This window comes from Ailuropoda melanoleuca, chromosome 2, assembly GCF_002007445.2.
Source record: "Ailuropoda melanoleuca isolate Jingjing chromosome 2, ASM200744v2, whole genome shotgun sequence".
Taxonomy (NCBI): domain Eukaryota; kingdom Metazoa; phylum Chordata; class Mammalia; order Carnivora; family Ursidae; genus Ailuropoda; species Ailuropoda melanoleuca.
Window position 1 is genome coordinate 78,388,639 of NC_048219.1, and position 14,126 is coordinate 78,402,764.

The following is a 14,126-nucleotide window of genomic DNA, read 5'->3' on the forward strand; positions in this document are numbered from 1 at the left end:
ACTTACTGGTGCTCAATTAGTACTTGTTGATGGATTGCATTCCCTCCCAAATTCTATTCCTCCTGAATCTTCGGACCCTTCCTCATTTCGTTTCCCGCCTTAATCAGCCTCCCACCCAGCCCTCCGCAAGGCCCCAATACCCCCCTTCTCACACAGGGGTCTCAGCTCTCACCACCATCTTCTGAGCGGCTCCTTTAAGCGGACTCCGGAAAGCCGCGGGGAAGGCGGGGCCGATGCCTTGCCTACACCGACTCGGAGGGGCGGGGCGGGACTGGGGGCGGGGCCTGCGTGCTGCGTGCGTGCGCGTTCTGGAGGCGCCGCCGCCGCCTCCGCTCTCGAGGCCGCCGCCGTCGCCGCGCAGAGCCGGAGCAAGAGCCACGGCCGAGAGGAGGGAGGAGGTGGAGGAGGAGGTGGAGGAGGCGCCGGACCGGGGGGGTGAGTGAGGGGCGGGGAGCCCGAGTCGGCCCCAGAGGGAGCGGGGGGCGCGGGTCGGCAGAGCCAGGGCTGAGGCGGCTCATGTCGCCGGTCAGTCCCCTGGCTCCCCCTTCCTCCTCCGCGTTCCCTCGGTGTCCGGGGCGGCGGCCCGGGGGCCTGGCCGGCGGGAGGGGCCGGGGCTCCGGGAGGCCCTGCCGCCGCCGCCAGGGCCAGAGCCAACCACGCCCGCGGACCGAGCCGGTCGACTGTGGCTGGGCCTGCGGGAGACGGACGGGAGGGGCCCGGGCCGGGTGTGGGAGAGAAAGAGGACATTGTGTCCCCCACCCTCCAACTCCCCGAGGTGTCATGGCACAAGCCCATTTCCCTCGCCGTCTCCTCGGACACAGTGCCCTCGCCACTCACTGCCCAAGAGATGCAGAGGACTGGACATCGCTGCCTTTTTCCTCTTCCTGTATGTCCCCAGACTAGGGTCAGACCTTCCCTCAAACCCAGCTCTCCCCTTGGGGTCACGCGAAGAGGGGGTTGGAGGGTTGGGTGAATTTTCTGCCCTCCTTCCTCTGCTAGAGAAGGTGCGGGTAAAGGGGAGCGTTGCCCTCTCTGCGTTCACTTCTGTCGGGGTCAGGGTCTCCCCTTCCTTCCTTTATTCCCCCAGTGCAGAGGGCTGACATCTCTACATCCCACTCCACCTCCCGGCCCCTTTCCCGCCCTCTTTCCCCCAAGTCTTCCGTAGCTTGCCATGTGTTCGCCTTTTCGGCGTTGCTCTTCTTAGGTCTCTGTTTCTTTCCTGAATTGTTAGGGAAGGGTCACCGTGTGATTCTTGGCTTCCTTCAGAGTCGATCTGGTAGGAGTGTCGCTTGTCCCCTCAGGAAGTTAAGGATAGTGTCTTCAGCTGAATTGTGTAATTTACTGCTACAGGGAGAAGGTGAGGGGAAGACACTTGTGCCTGAAAAATGGGATCTCCTCGCAGGGCTAAGCACCAAGAGTTTGGGGGACCTTTTGACCTCTTGGAAAAAAGAACTCACGTTGAGTTATGTATTCCTTTTTGGGAGGGAAGATGGTTTTGTCACTGCTCTGAAGGGAGGAGAGTATAAGAAAAAAGGGAATAACAGGGCAGGAGGTTAATGGGCCACGGCCTTACAGGTGGCCACAGTTTTCTGCTTCCTGGGTATGGGATGATGATTCTTTCTGTTTTTATCACAGTAAAAGTAGCAGCTCTTAGTTTTAACGTGGGGCGCCTACCTTCAAAAGCATGCTGCAGGGCAGTCTCAGAAGGGATGCTGCTGGAAACAGGATTTGGAAACTTTCTTCTGGTTTCCTGTCAGTGTGTGGAGGCGGGGGGGGGNGGGGGGGGGGGGGGGGGGTGTGTGTGTGTGTGTGTGTGTGTGTGTGTGTGTGTGTGTGTGTGTGTGTGTGTAGTTTTTCTTTCTTTTTGATGTAATTGATATCTGCAGTATTTTGACATAAGAAACACTAAAGCAGGCCCCAAGCTCCTTTCTGTCTTTACTATGATTTCCTATTAACACTGTTTTGAAATGATATTTGCATTGGTTGAAATTATTTTTGCATTGACTGAAATTATCTTTTAGTCTGGTGTTTCACTGAACCTTGTTTCCTTGGTATTTTCAGTTATGTACTGCAAAATAGGATCAGGTGTAAGGTATTGAGTATCACACGGTGCCTGGCACAAGGTAGGCACTCGGTATATTGTGGATGAATTGAATGATTACAAAGATGTGGCTAGATATTATATATCGTCTGTCCTTTTGAGAGGTGGCTTATATTAGAATATTACACTTTACTTCCAATATAAAATAGTAGTTCTTAACCTTTTCTAGGCCACTGACACCTTTGAGATTATGATGAAATATATAGTCTCTCTCCCCAGGAAAAAAAAAAGGTAATAGACTTTTATGCCTGAAATTTTGCATTCAATTTCAGGGTCGCTCTGAAGCCAAGCATAGATACCTGTCTCAGAAGCAAACTGGAATCCCTGAGTATTATTCAGTTCCATATTAAAACTGTTTAAAAGCCTTTGTTCACTTTCTATGTGGCCTCAAGAATAACAGTGTCGATACTTACAGACTAAACTTTGGGTCTTTAGGAACAGGCTTTAAGAGTAATTGTTATTACAATTTTACGAGGGAAAGTTGTCACTAATAACTACTACCAGTCAGTTTTAAGCTAATACACTAATGGCTTCCAAGGAAATAACAGTGTTGTAATTACTTTTGGCCTAAAATCACAATCACAACTGATTTATAATTTTTTTTGTACACAGTCTTTAGTAATACGATCAGCGCTTCAAAATGTTCACAAATCGAACTATTCATTTTTCCTGTTCTCTTCCAAGCTTGTTTATATGCATGGTTTTTCATGTAGTTAATAATTATTGTATCAACATTTAATATTAATTCAACAAATGCTTTTTGAATGCCTATTGTGTGAATAAAATCAAGTTCTTGTTGTCATAGAGCTTATATTCTAATCAGGAGAGATGGGCCATAACCAAATAAATGTAGAATATTTTAGTTGATAAAGTAGGGTGAGGGAAAAGAGAAGCAGTGGCACGGAAGGCATGAGGCTGAAGCAGAGACCTGAAGGAAGTGAGTTAGGTTTGCTCTCTTGGCGAGAAGATTATAGGCAGAGAGGACTGCAAGTGCAAAGACCCCCTCAGTGTATTTGGCCTTTTGAGAAGACAGTAAGCAAGAAGGGGTGAGAGAGCTTTAGGTTAGAGAAGTAATTGAGCCTTGTAGGTCATGGTAAGAACTTTGAATTTTACTTTGAATGAGATGAGCAATCAACTATTAGAAGGTTTTAAGTAGAAGTGTTTGTGAGAATCCTTCTGGCTGCTATGTGGAATCAACTTGGCGGGGATTTGGGGTGGGCAAAGATTGTTAAGCAGGAAGACCAATGACGAGGCTAATCTTTATTTTAAGCCTTTTCCGGAGGTTGCAAAATAGTCCCATCTACCTGTTATTGGGCATATAGGTAGTTTCTGTTGCCCCTTACTAAAATTACGATGAAATGAACACTTTTGTATATGCAGCATTTTCTTTCTTTTGGAATATTTTTGTGGGATTGATTTCCAGAAGGAGGACTGCTGTATCAAAGTATATGAATTTACTTGTCTTGATGTATCTGTGAATTCCTTCAAAGAGTATGTTGTACTAGTTAAAGTGATAGCCATAGTTGTTGATCTAGTTGTTATGGCAATGTCACTTGGTTTGAGTATTATTTAATACTTGAAGAAATCATTTGAGTTATAAAAGAAAAATCTTCTAGATTATTAGGTTGAATTTTCCAATAGCTTGAATTTAGAGTTCATATGTTAGTTTACCTCTCCAACATTTAATGACAGAGTGCTGATTGGTGGGGATACAGAAATGAATTAGACAGGGTCTTTGTCCTCAGGGATTTTTACATTCTGTCATAATTTAAAATCTAATAGTTAAATAACTTAAAAGTCTTGCCCAAGCTTACTACCGTCCATGAACTTTGTTATTATATGGCTGATGATCTTTTACATAAGAGACATTCCAATGAAGCATCTGAGTTTTCATATTGATAATTTCTTTTAACAAAGGGATTTTTAAATAATAGCTGCAATTTGTTTAATTTCTGTTTTGTATGTCTTTAGAATCTTAAAACTGACAGCCCTGTGTTTTGTTCTTTGCAATAAATTATACAACTAGTACTTAGTTGAATTTTTAGATTCTTGTAATTCTTTATAGTTATTCGAAACACAGGGACTATTGTTTTGTTAAATAAGGTTAGCTTTGCATCTTTGACGTTTTATTTAGTTTATAAGGGAGAGTGATACCAGTCTGTTTTGATATAAATTACACCGCTGTTAGGGCATTGCTCAGCATTTCTCGGTCTGAAATCTAGATGGCTTGATTTGGGATGAGCAGGGAACTCCACCATCTCTAAAGTGAGTGAGTTGAATAATTGAGTTTCCTGCAAGCACCTAGTACTGTGTCTGACACATGCTAGGGGCCCAACAGATGTTCATTGAACCTCAAATAACCTCTAAGTTCCCAGTTCTAAAGTTCTCTTATTTTAGAAGTTCAATTAAAAATTTTGTATAAAGCGTTTATAAATGTTGTGGTGAGTTTAAAATTGTGAACAACATCTTACTTCCTCTTGATGTTCTTTTCAGATTAAACTCATTAATTTTAAAAAGAGTTATGGTGTCTTTCCAAGTATTGTCTTTTCATTCTGATGTCATATATTGCTGCATGACTTAATGCCAAATTCACATCTTATGGAAGTGATTAGTGTTAAATATAAATATATTTAAGCTTTCTTATGTTACTGAGATGAAGCATCCACTCGCCCCCACCCCCTTTTTCTGTGCATGAAATTTGGGGATTACAAGTGGTAGTTGTTATGTGCTTTTCAGTCTTTCATGTACAGCGGTAATATTGACCCATTCAGGTTATGAATTTTTGTAATAGTGGTTATGGACATCGAATGATTCACACACTCTTTACAGTCCCCTTCTCACTGTTTTGAGATGAGTGGTTAAGAGGCCAGTTTGTTGCAAAGTTCAATGATCCAGAAGAGTATTGAACCTATAAGCTTAGCTTATCATGATGGACTGATCAGCAAAGCAGTTCAACAGAGAACTATGCCATGCTCTTGTTTCCGCTTGAAAATAGGGCTTTTAGACGTGGAAGGTACATGCATGCACCAGTAAGAAAAGTGTGTGTGTGATGTGTGTGATGATTAAGGTGGAGTTTAAACAAAAAATAGTGTACTTTTATAAGTGGTCTAAAAATAATCGTTTTAATATGATTTTCAGAAATACATGCACATGGAGGATTAAATGTGTTTTATGAAATTAACTTCAATCAGTAGACAAGTTAATTGCTTTTTTTTTTTTAAGGTACTGATGACTTATTTATTTAGGTTAATTCTAGATAAATCTGGAAAAAAAATTTCTTTGCATATCCAGTGTTCAATCTCTAGCCTATGTAGTTCACATCGCTAGAGATTGGTTCAAAGTGTGGAATGATAAAGTTAACCAAATTTGGATTTAAATATGTAACCCTGTGTTTGGTTTTAGAATATATTTAAGTTAGTCCATATTTCATAAGAATAGGAATATACTGAACTATACATTGTAACTGGTAAAAGTTACTGTTGGATTAATTAAAGCTTGAAGTAAGTTACTTTGAACTCACAAGTATATATATATACCTATAACGTTCATGGTTGTTTGCAGTGCTATGTTATACACATTTATTCTGGTTATAAAAAATAACTGCTCAGGATAGAACTGTGGTTTAGTTATCAACCACAAAAGTATAAAAAAGTAAGAGAGACACAAAGAACTGGGTGCAGTTGTTTCTTTGGACAAATCCCAAATGCAGCTTTTAAGATTCTAAGTTAGTAATAGGAGATGATCTCCTATTGCAGATTGAACATTTCAGATCAGTCAGATGTGTAATCTGAAGAGTAAATTCCTTCACTGTATTTTCAGTGATATTTAAAAATTCATTTATAAACACGATCATTCTGTTCTAGACAAGTTGACTGTATTTTAAAACATTAAGCAAGCGACCATAACTTAATTATTTTAGCAGTTGAAATTTAACACTGATCTTTGGATTTTATGTAGTTTTCCGTATCTAGCCCAAATCTTTGATGTCTTTTGATCTACCTTTTCCATTCCATTGAATGCATGTAAAAATGTTGCATGATTTTATTAATAGATTTCAGATTCAGTCATTGAACAGATGTTTGCATGGCCCAATATTAGGTTCTTTGATGGAAACTGAGCTGTGAGACTGTAGCTTCTATTATAAGAAATTTATAGTCTAGTAATTTATTTTGTTTGCCAGAACCTGACATATGTTTTATAAATAAATGTTGTATTTTCATGGTAGAGTGGAAATAGAATGATACTCATTTTCTAAGTAAGATCAATGTAATACTTTAAATTTTCTCTTAGTTGCTCAACAACTATTTCTGTGGTATTATTTTCTTTATCTTCCCCCCTGTGGCTTTATTTTCTAACAGCTTTTTAGTATTACAAGCAAACCAGTTTCCCAGTTTAAAATACAGTAAAATAAGAATTTTTTGCTTAATGCCTGTTTTACTTCAATCCAAGACTTTCTTTTGTTTTTGTTTTTGTTTTGGCAAATTGCTTTTCTGCATCTATGCCAAATGGTAGGGATTTTTTTTTTCTCCTGGTTCAGCTGGCAATTTTAATTCTGTGTTTAATGCAAGAAGTGTTTTTTGTTGTTGTTGTTATGCTTTTGTTTTTTTGTAGAACAGCTTAATCTTTTTTTCTACACTGATAAAAATCATCTTTTGCCACTAAAGTTAACTATGCCCTAGAACAGAAATGTGCATGTAGGGAAAAAATGCATCAGTGTGCATTTTTAGTGAATGTTGGTAGCTTGCCAGCTTTATTTTCAAGTTCCTCCCCACTCCAGACCTAACTATGATGGGCTTATAAGGCAACAACAGTATACATAGTTAATTTGCAAAACAAGTATAGTTTTTTGGTTTTTCCCTTTTCCATGTTTTGAGTTAGGATTAATTGGACATTTATTATTCTCAGTAGACATACAATAAAACAGTTCATTTAACTGTGGTGCTTTCTGTTGAAGCATTGGCTGACTTTTAGATAGCCTTGTGCAATTTCATGAATACTATTGAATTTTGGGTGATCTTCTTTACACAGTCTCTATAGGTATGTGAGCTAACAGAAGGTGGAAACGAAACAAGTTTGACATTTTCTTTGCACTAGGAAGTGTTTCTTTTCCGAGTAACATGCTTTTGTAAGTTCGGGATAATTTTCAATGAGTATAGCTGCTTAATTTTTTTTTCTTGTTTAAAGTAATTCATGTTCCATTGTGGCAAATTTTGAAAAGAACATAAATGTAAAGAAGAAATTGAAAATCATTTATAAACCCATCACCCAGAAATAATTACTACTGACATTTTAATGTACATTTTTCTAGTTCTTTCCTTGCATGTACAGATTTTTTAATTTTTAAAAAAATGGAAGTATACCTTTATATATACTGTTTTGTTTCTACATTTTTCTCTGAACAGGATATTGGTCTCCTACTTTGGGACTTTTAGGTTGATTTTTATTATATTGCTATTTTAAATAACACTGGGGCAAACATTTTTGTACATTTATCTTTGATTGCATCTCTGTTTTTTTTTTTCTTCCTTTAGGATAGATTCCCAGAAGTGGGATAACTGGATCAGAGGGTGGTTACCCTGTGTATAAGAGTGTGTGTCTCACTGCACCTTCAATGGCATTGAGTAGGTCAGTTTTTACAATCTTTGCCAATTTGATAGATACCTGTTAAAATACGTGGGTGGTAATCGCAAAATCCTCTTACTAATAATCTGTAAAACCATCATAGTGTATGATTGGTAATTTGCAGTCATCTTTGAAAAAGTCGGTTGGAATGAATTTCTTTGAAAATATTTTAGGTGAAAAGTACTCTTTGTCACAAAAAAAGACTTTCCTTGAAGTTGCAATTTGAGCGTTGTTCTTTTATTGGAAAAAAATAGCATTTTAATGTTCTCCCTTTACTAAATTACTGGCAAACATGAGAAAGCTTATTGTATAGTATGTAGTAAGTGGAGATATCATGTAAAACTGAATTATTTCAGATAGATGAGGGGGGTAGTCACATAGTNAGTCACATAGTTCAAACCAAAAAAAAAAAAAAAAAAGCCAACACAACTGAGGGTTTAGAGCAATGTCTCTGGACTGAGGGAGCCTGGGTTCAAGTCCTTGCTTTGGCACTTACTAAGTATATGATTTGAGGCAACTTTTACTGAGTATATATTGTGAGATAATTTACTAAATATATGATTTGATGTTTCTGAACTTGGGCTTTCTCATCTTTAGAGGGAGAATAATAATACCTACTTCATAGGTTTGTTGAGAGAGTTAGAAGTAATATGTAAAACTAACTGCTTGGCACATAGTAGGCATTTAATAAGAGCCAGCTGTTAAATTTGGGGGGTTTTGCCCGTTTTGGGGGGTAGGGCAGGAGATATCATTTGTGTGTCCTTGTTTTCATGAATAAATGCAGAGATGCAAAAGGGCCATGAGCAGTGGCAGCTGGAGGGGAGTGGTAGACATTCTTTATGGTAGGAATGGCATGAGCCAAGATAGAAAGTTCAGGACAAGTTGGAGGACAGAGGATTGATTTGACAGAAGCCTGAGCTTGTATAATTAGAAAATATGGTGATGAAGCTATACAGATTTGTTGGGCTAGACTGCAGAAGTCACTGCATGCTAGGTTGAGAAGTATAGACTTTTATTCAAGAGCACAAGAAGTTTCGATATGAGGGAAATGACCCAATCAGAGCATTCATCTTTTGGAAGATGAATCTGGCTACAGAGTACAGAGTGAATTGAGGAAGAAAGGGACTGAGGGCAAGGAGGCTGGCTTATAAGAAAGGTAAGGCAGAACTGAGGGTTTAAAGGAAAACAAGAGGGTAGGTTTTGGGCAGAGTTGCTGGGAGTCACTGTTGTGAAAGTCTCTGGGTCTTTAAGTGTTCTCAGTTTGGAGATGAAATTCAAAAGAAGTAGTCTGAGCCTAAGGGATAGGCTACATGGAGTTAGGAACCACTGAGAGGAGATAGGACTCACTATGCTTCGGTTGTTGCTAATTTTTTTTTTTAATTGAAGAGTAAAAGATTCCTATTATTTCATCTGTGAAAAGTGTATGTTTATGCTCTTCGACAAATGGATAGTCTGCAGAAATGTTACTTATTTAACATTTTGAGTTCTTAGTTAACAAAGACTTCTCAGTTTTAGATATTATATTTCTGGAGGTATTATAGTCATAAAATACTCATAAAATACTTCACTGTAACATTAAATTCTGCATGTGTCTCTCAGCATTTGTCCATGCAACTGGACTTCAGAAGCGTCAGTTAATGTGAGCAGAAGTGATGAAAAGTGAAATATAGGCTTCTCGTTAAGCAGCTTAGAATATTGCCAGTGAAATATGGAGCAATGAAAAATAGGAAATTGAGTATGTGATCTTTAGAGGAAATCCTGCTTTTAGTACTTCTCTCCTCCCCTCCTTAATTTCTTAATTAAAAAAACATTTACACGTGCCATTCTTAGTCATTTTGGTACCTGGCTGTAGCTCTGTGCTAAATTGTACTTTCCACTTGGCTGAATAATAAGTAAGCGGGTTAACCTATAGACTGATATTAATGTTTCTTTGTGACTGGTAAGTAAACTCACATGGGCTGTGGATTATCTGCTTGCTGTCTTCCTTCAATATCGTCAGTTAAGAAAAGAAGCAGCACCCGATTTTAAAAAAATAAATATGGGCTTGTGATACTTTCAAGGTGTTTGCATTTTTTAAACCACTGAATTGTTCTATCTTTATTATTAGTTATTTTCATTTAAATCTCTTGCTTTTAAAAGTATTCTTAAAAAAAAAATTAAAAAAAAAAGTATTCTTGACAATATTTTTAAATTAGTAAGCAAATTGTAGCACATGGTATTGGGATTGTGTGTGTTACTTACTACAAATGCTGTGTTTTTCATATGTGAAACTGCAAAAGCCCGTATCTTGTTAACCAAATGATAATTCATTTGCTAAAGAGACCTCAGGTATTCAAAACAGTTATTTGATGTCGCAAAGTATAAGATTCTAGTTGAATATCTTTTGATTTGGTTTGAAGATATTTCTGTTTGTTAACAGAACTCAGAACTACAATTATTCTTCTAGGTTTGATCACTCTATCCTTCCCTCCTTCCCAGCCTGTTATAGCTGAGAACAGGGTCCTCCCTGGTTTGGGCCATTCTGGCATTGTCACTGTTAGGACAGCTGTGGCCTTCCCAGTTTGTATGTTTTATATTCTTAGGAGCTGTCCTGCTTGCATCTTGGCAGGAAAAACAAATTACTATATTGAGTGGCTGGTAGCTCATGGCATACGATTATAAGAACATTCGCAGTTTTATACATTATACCTCAGTAAAACTGAAATAAAAAAAATTCATTTTCTTTTTACATGAGGTGACAAATGAAGTGTGTGAAACATGAATAGACTTTTCATATTCTATCCAAAAGGATAGAAATAAGAGGGAAAGCAGTTCACTTGTTGAATAGAATGTTGTATACATTTTTCTTATTCTTTGTAGTCAAAAAACATTTTTTCTTATTTCTTTTGGATCAGCAATTTTTGAATGCTAAATTTAAGTTGACTAAGAAATCAGTCTTTCCCCGAAACATTCTTAAACAGTCTGGCTAGTGATCCAACAAATAGTTACTGCATGATTATTGGGTGCCTTGTACTAGTCTAGGAACTAGAGATAGAGCAATGAATAAGACTTGCTGTCGTGGAACTCTTTATACAAGTGGGGTTTGGTGGTGGTGTAGAGAAATAGTAAATACGTGAACAAGATAATTTCACAGGTCACAAATGCCATGAAGAAGCTTTAGAGCTATAATACTTAATTTGAAACCTGAATGACAAAAAGCTAGACGTGATGATCTGCAAGAAGAGTGAACCCAGCAGAGGGCCCAGTTAGTACAAAAGCCCTTAAGTGCGAAGCAGCAGGTTATGTTTGAGAAGGCCATCGTGATAAGCTGAGAGGAGACTGGTAGATGGGGTTGGCAGGAGACACATCACAGAGGTCTTTGGTGAAGGGTTTGGATTTTGTTCTTATACATACAAAGGGAAGACAGGCTGTCACTACTTACTTACCTTTATGGATAAATATGTGTAACTTTTGAATTCGAAGTTGGTGTTACTAATGACACTGGCTTAAATCTGTAGGGTAACCAGTAGCTTCTCTAGACATAGGAAATCACTAAAATGGTACATAAATTAGTTTTTCTCAGGGGTCTGCAGAGAAAGGAATGATTTATTCTCAGTATTGTAAGAAGCCTAATGAAAATTATGTATGTGCTCTCAATAGATTCAAACGGGAAATATTATGTGTCTTTGCTTTGACCAATAATTATATTGACTCCAATCTTTGCAGTTTATTATCACAAATTATTATTGTATATTGTGGTGATTTGCAAGCTGTTAATGAAATAAAACATCGTGCTTGCACCTTAAGAGTCTAACATTGAGTTTCATTAGTATTTATGTCTTTGACGGTTTGCGACTTCTGATTAGCCATTACTTATCTAGTTAATTAAATGTTAGTGCAGTTGATAGACAAAAATCTGTAAAGATGTGCGATCTGTGGAGAAAAGAGATTTTTCATAGTAAGGTTGAGAACCATTGATCAATGTCCTAATCTGTAGAGGGACCTACAGAGAGAAGGGAAGTAATATTTTTTTTGAAGGTAAAGTTACTACATCTCATTTAATCTGTACAGCAAATCTGAAAAATAGATATTGACCATTTTTTACAGGTGATAAAACTTGAAGTAATTATATAATTTATAGAAATTAATAAACTCTAATTATAAAGGATAATGCTGACAGCAAACTTCCAGAAAGGACTACCACGTTACAAAGTACACAGTAGGTGGTCAATAAATACTTGTATTTTGCATGTACGCAAACATGATTGAGTAGCTGACTCCCTATATCCTTATAATCATTTCTTCAGTGTAACACATCATTTAACTTCTAGATGAGTCTGGAAAATTACTCAGAAATAATTGGCTTCACCCTTTTTTTCCTGCAAACTGCCCCCCCACCCCACCCATGAGGTGTAAGTTATTTAAATCAATCACAGAGTATACATCCTGAGGAGGGAAATAAAGACCACAAACTTGGAAAGTATAATTTTCACTTAGACTTTAACTGACTAGTTTGTAATGTTTTTTTAGCTTTTAAAACATTCAAGATACCATCTTTCGTATTCACATTCCAGATACCATCTTTTGGTTCTGTGTGTCTAATTTTTTTTTTAACTTAAAATTTACTACAGTTTTCTGAACTGAGGTGGTGGAAAAACAGTAGTCAAAATGTTTATGTAGCCCACATAAATTGTCCACCTAATCTCTGTTTCAGTGGTGTGGGAGGGCATACTTAGGCAGAATAGTACGAGATCTTTGAACTACTAATTTATAAAGCTTCTTCTAATCCTTGAAATGAATTAATATCCTAATATGTTTAAGTTTAAAGTTCTTTCAAACGAATTCCTAATAGGAATGTATGCCTAAGGGATGAAAGCAGTTGTAATCTAGATAGTAAAAGAAACTATTTTAGTGAAAGGTCTCCAACGAGAAGGGATTACAATACGAAGGGATTACAATACAGGATTAACCGTAGGAGAATGGATAATACATGGAAGTTGTTATGATAGACTGGAAAAGAAATTTATTTTCACAAAAACAGAAACGAAATTGATGAAATGTGGGCTGTAAGGTTAATGTTGAATGAGTAAAAAGAGCACTTAGGTTAGGTATGGTGGCCTACAGGGAACTTCAGAGAGGATATGATGAATCTTACGTGTGTGGTAGTATCATTATTTCGTGGAGAATGGGATCTGTCTTGTTGGTTTGAGTTGGGAGGACAGTACAGTAAATCTAGATAGAATGAACAGGGTTGTTGTGAAGAAGGAACATATTTTAAAATATGTTTCCAGGGGCGCCTGGGTGGCACAGCGGTTGAGCGTCTGCCTTCGGCTCAGGGCGTGATCCCGGCTTTATGGGATCGAGCCCCACATCAGGCTCCTCTGCTATGAGCCTGCTTCTTCCTCTCCCACTCCCCCTGCTTGTGTTCCCTCTCTCGCTGGCTGTCTCTATCTCCATCAAATAAATAAATAAAATCTTTAAAAAAAATAAAAATAAAATATGTTTCCAGTTGTCTGTGACTAAGGTCATAAAATGACAGGTCTATAACAGATAAATTTGTATGATATTTTGGTTCTTGGTATCCTTGAAGTGCTTTTTTTTTGTTATTTTGGATTTTTTTGCTAGATTTCTATATTGCAGCTTTTAGACTGCTTTACTGTACATTCTGCTGCTCTTTATTCTAATCATAATCGGTTTAGTAATGGCATACATGACTCCTGGAATGAGATTTTCATGCTTCAGAAAATTGTTCTGCATATAAAGTACAAGTATTAATTAGCTCTATAGATGTGTATATCTAAAAATTGTGGGTGAGACGTTTATTAATTCAGCTATTTGAGAATATCAGATTAAGAAAAACGATGCTTAGAAGGTAGATCTTATGTCTTAGACCCACCTTTGTTTAGATTTTCAGGTGGTAGGTTATTTTGATGGTGTTTCTTGTACATCCAGATGGTAAGGCTGGAATTTGAGTAACTCAGAATTGGTCAAATGGTATACTCTTTTTAAAAAGTTTGTCTTTTGAATAGAGTTTCACACTTAGGACAAACTCCATTGTAAAAAATATCCCTTTGAATTTTAAATAAATAGTTAACTTCTCGTAGTACTCCAGTGTCATAATTTTCACATTGGAATATGACAGCATTATAGTTCAAGAACCAACCAAAATCTGCAGTTGAAAACCATGAGTAGAGGGGTTTTAGATGATTTAGTCTTTCTGCTATTCCCATTATGCCTTAGACTTGGACTACTGTCATCAGTAGAACAAGCTTGAGATTGTGTCACCACTCAGTACCATCTGCTTGCATGTGTATGTAAGCAATAGGCCTTCGACTCTGGATATAAAGAACCATCGCTTTGTCGTGTTCTAAGCTGGCTCTGCTTGGGTTCCAGGGTACTGGGCTGAGCTTTTCTACAGTGAATT

General features: G+C 37.9%; 1 protein-coding gene across 2 annotated transcripts in view; it reads left to right on the forward strand.

The window, feature by feature from the left end:
- Window positions 1-311: 311 nt before the first annotated feature.
- The window catches only part of RAP1A (RAP1A, member of RAS oncogene family), a 75,309-nt gene continuing 61,494 nt past the window's right edge, over window positions 312-14,126 (forward strand). Inside the window, exons 1-2 of one of the 2 annotated variants that reach the window (XM_034654078.1) lie at window positions 324-435; window positions 7,633-7,726. The gene's annotated coding sequence lies outside the window, so the exon portion shown is untranslated. Of the gene's footprint in view, window positions 436-7,632; window positions 7,727-14,126 lie in introns of both variants that reach the window. The other variant, XM_034654079.1, reaches the window with a different exon arrangement.